Source organism: Phoenix dactylifera, chromosome 5 (assembly GCF_051530095.1).
Source record: "Phoenix dactylifera cultivar Ajwa chromosome 5, Ajwa_hap1_PhDact_Kaust_v1.1, whole genome shotgun sequence".
Classification (NCBI taxonomy): Eukaryota; Viridiplantae; Streptophyta; class Magnoliopsida; order Arecales; family Arecaceae; genus Phoenix; species Phoenix dactylifera.
The window spans coordinates 19,217,626-19,221,493 of record NC_143194.1 but is presented as its reverse complement, the minus strand read 5'-3'; the positions used below and the strand labels follow the sequence as shown (position 1 = coordinate 19,221,493).

At 39.8% G+C, this 3,868-nt stretch overlaps 1 pseudogene; it reads left to right on the top strand.

Annotated features, from left to right (window-relative positions):
* Positions 1 to 2,007: 2,007 nt before the first annotated feature.
* Positions 2,008 to 2,296, top strand: LOC148703437 (signal recognition particle RNA; annotated as a pseudogene).
* The last annotated feature ends 1,572 nt before the right edge of the window (positions 2,297 to 3,868 follow it).

Genomic DNA, 3,868 nt, shown 5'->3' with positions numbered 1-3,868 from the left:
ACCTTGGATGGCTTCTGCCATCTATCGGAGTCCAGCGGAGATCTTAGCAAACTCGGTCTATTCCTTGGGGGGCTTGGACCCAACTGGGACGAGCCCGATCTTAAGTTTAATTCAAGCATGTACCCGTCCATCTTCCTCGCCCGCACCCCACTTTGGGTGGTCCTCGGCTGTCGGATTCTAGCCATGCCCAGCCACGAGCCAAACACCGACTTGCTTACCGATCCCGATCCCACCACCATGGGTCAGCAGCTCTAGTTTCCACCAACATCAAGGCAGGGAAAATCCGACTCCGACCTTCCTCCCCCAATGCTGGCATAGGCGGCAGATGGCAGCAGTCTATGTCCCGATGATAGATCCTTCTACAAAGATAGCAAAATGCCAAGATGTTCTCGTAAATGAAGCTTTGCCAAAACATCTTTTCTTTCCCCCTGATTGAGATCCCTGGTTTGAGCGGATCTAGGGCATTTATCTCGATCTTCACTCGGGCATAACCGAGCTTCCGGAGCTTCTTGATGAACCCACCTAAAGCCAGGGGTCATCTTGCCGCCGCCACGATTTCCATTATGGAGTCCTTCTCCTAGTACTCCAATGGAAGAAAGGGAAGACGGACCCAAACCACCGTCTTCTTCACTTTGTCCACACCGGGGATGAAATCTGGCTTCCACCATTCCATAGCAAGGAGTTGGCTGGCCACCACCCATGGCGTGCCGGATAGAGCCGCATTCCGGTCATCTTCACACCAGAACTGAAAGACGTAGTTGTCCTCCACCATCGGAAAAGCTTTGACTTCATGCTCTAGCTTCCTCCGAATCTTGAGATCCTTAGCTATCCATTCCACGGGAATCATCTGCCTAAGGCTCTGAGCAATGATCACCTTCGTCTTTCATGCTATCCTTGTCGTCGCCACCCACTCCATTGATAGTTGCAGCACCTCTACGAAATGTTGTTGGAGGTTTTCAATCTCCTCCTTAGAGATTCGGTGATTCGTCCATAATAGTTGTCAGGGGATACCCGGCACAACACTGGACCACGTGTTGGAAAAACCGGTTTGGTCTACCCATGATGGTTCAACCAAACCGGTAACCAAAAGATATGATCTCATGTCCAAAAGAGATGTCTTTCCATAGACATCTCTCCAACCCTGAAACTGTCTATTGACAGTTATGCATAAGGCTTCATTTTAAAAAGGGGGTGGTTATGAGATTCTTTGTAAGAGACTTGGACATTTAGGTTGTGGAAAACAGTAAATTTTCATTGGTAAAATCCACTCCTCGATCAGTAAATCGAATCAAAGAGAAAAATCTGTAAATGATCCGAAATTCTTGCTTATGTTAATGTGTTTATCTTTCATTGGTATCAGACATGTTTGTTCAATTTCTGAAATGTTTTGGAGTGGATATTACATGTTTTTAACATCTTAAATCTATTGCTCTCGCACTCACCACCTTGAATGGCCATTAATGGCAGTTTTGTTTACACAAAGAGTTAGGCCGTGATTTTTTGCATGAAGATACTATATGATATGTAGATGATATCTGAAAAGTTTGGTGATGTTTAGTGCACTGGTTTGAGAGATATAAATTCATAAAGATCAAAAACCTGGAACTTTGAACGTTGATAACTTTCTCCACAGTTTGTTTTGGAAAACGAAATTTATATCAATGGAAATCCCTTGAAACAAGCTTTCTATCCATATATAATACACTCAATTTCGTTCACTATGGAGGGAGAAACAAGGCCCGAAAATTTCAAGCTTGTTTCTGCAAAACTTTTTTTTCACGTGAAGAAGACCTCCCCTTTGCACAGTGGTGCGGCCTCTAAACGGCTCACAGATGGCATCTCCCACGCAGCCACCTCATGAAAAAGGGAAGCCCAACTGCCCCAAACCCTTTTTTTATCCCCTCCTTATCTTCTTCTTACTGTTTTTTTTTCATCCGAACATCTTGAAGAAGAGAAAGGAGGAGAGATGGGTTACGTTGGGAAGAATATAATATTTAAACAAAGAAGGCTGAGCTCTATAGCGGGAGTTTGTAATCCAAGTGGGAGCGCATTTGGGGGTTTGAACGCTTGGTCACGCCTCTGAGTCTGGGTTTGGTGGTGTATGAGGCTGGCTCGCCCGCTCCAAGTTGAGTAGCGAGATGCGTAGCTTGAGCGAAGGTTTAGGCCGCGCATCTTCTGAAGTGGAGGGGACCGCGAGAGGCTGGTTTCATAGAGCAACGTACACCTCCCGCTCTCAACGGTGGAAGTTTAACGGGCGGCCACCAATTTTCTGGAGAGAAAATTTCCAAACATAGTTTGGAGAAGTATATTGAGACGTAGTTTGTACCGTTGAATTCAAAATAATAATAATTAATTTCCTAATTTTTTGTTTTTTTAAAATATTTTTTCGAATATAAAATAATTTTTTATTATTTTTATATTCGAAAATGAGTTAAAATTATAAAAAATATTTTTTTGAGTAAAAAAATAATAAATAAATAAATAAATTCTGAAATTTTTCCAATCATACCGTGATTGTATGTGTGATATTTGGAAATTTTGAAATTGAATGTTCCTGTATCCTTTAATTGTGTGTTATTTTATTTCAGTGTTATGCCTAAGTATTTTTTCCACATTTGTTGTAGAAAATAATGCCACGAGTACCACTCTTAGTGAGGGTTTCGAGGGCAGCAAGGACCCCGGAATAAAGGGCGAGGCTTAGAGATTTGTTGCACACATTACGAGTTATAAGGATGGATCCTAATGATGACATGATTTTACATGTACAAACTATTCATTATATGATGGAAGAAATCATTCATCTAGGACATGCGTTATGTCAACATCAACGGTACCAAGTGTTGTATGATTCTCTATTTGGATCATGGCAACAAGTTCTAAGAGATATTTGGAATTCCTTAGCAGTGAGAGATTATGCTCAATTGGTGAGAGCATTTATAAAAGAGTACTTAATGCATGAGATTAGTGGAATTTTAACGGTAGCTGGAGGTCATACCATTAGTAGAATAATGGTTCCTTGGATCGAACAAATAGTATCAACTATGATTCAAAAAGAAATTGAGGATACTATTCCAAGGAGGGTTCGGGTTCTTAGATGGCAAAATTACTAGTTGAAAACTAGTCGATGCTAGAATGACTTATATTCTTTACTTGTATATTAATTATTTAAATTTTTTTATGATAATAAATGTCTCCATGTTTATATAATTTTTAATGTTTTAGTATACATGTTTAAAGTGGGAGTTCTAAGACTTACTATATAATTTGTCTTAAGAACTAGAACTTTGTCTGCTAAGAATCAAAATTAATGTTTATAGTGAATTTTCAATTCCATGCCATTATGTTAATTAGCATTAATTTTATTTGTGTTTAGTGGCAAAGAAAAATATGTGTTGTGCTTGGCATTAATTGTGTGCATGTTTGTCTTTTTGTAAAAATTTAGTTTTCTGCAATGGCTTCAGCATCTTAGAATATAGTAGCTGAACTTAATAAGGGTGAGAAATTAAACGGTGAAAATTATGAAATATGGCAAATGAAAATCCAATATGTATTGGAGGAACAAGAGGCGCTGGAAGCCTTAAACCTTACCATGAATGAGCCTGAGGATGGAATAACGGTTCAACACATAAAGGATAAGGAGGCTTATATTGCCTGGAAAAAGAAGAACTCAATTGCTCAGATTACATTGCTGAGTAGCATGGAAAATGATATCATGCGAGAGTTCAGGCCTTTCGAGATGACAAAGAAAATATAGGAAGCATTAAAAGAAAAGTTTGGTGGAACTTCTGTCACCAAACTTAGGCCGCTGACCATCAAGTTCGACACATATAAGAAACGCACTAATAATAATATGAAGCAGCATTTAAGG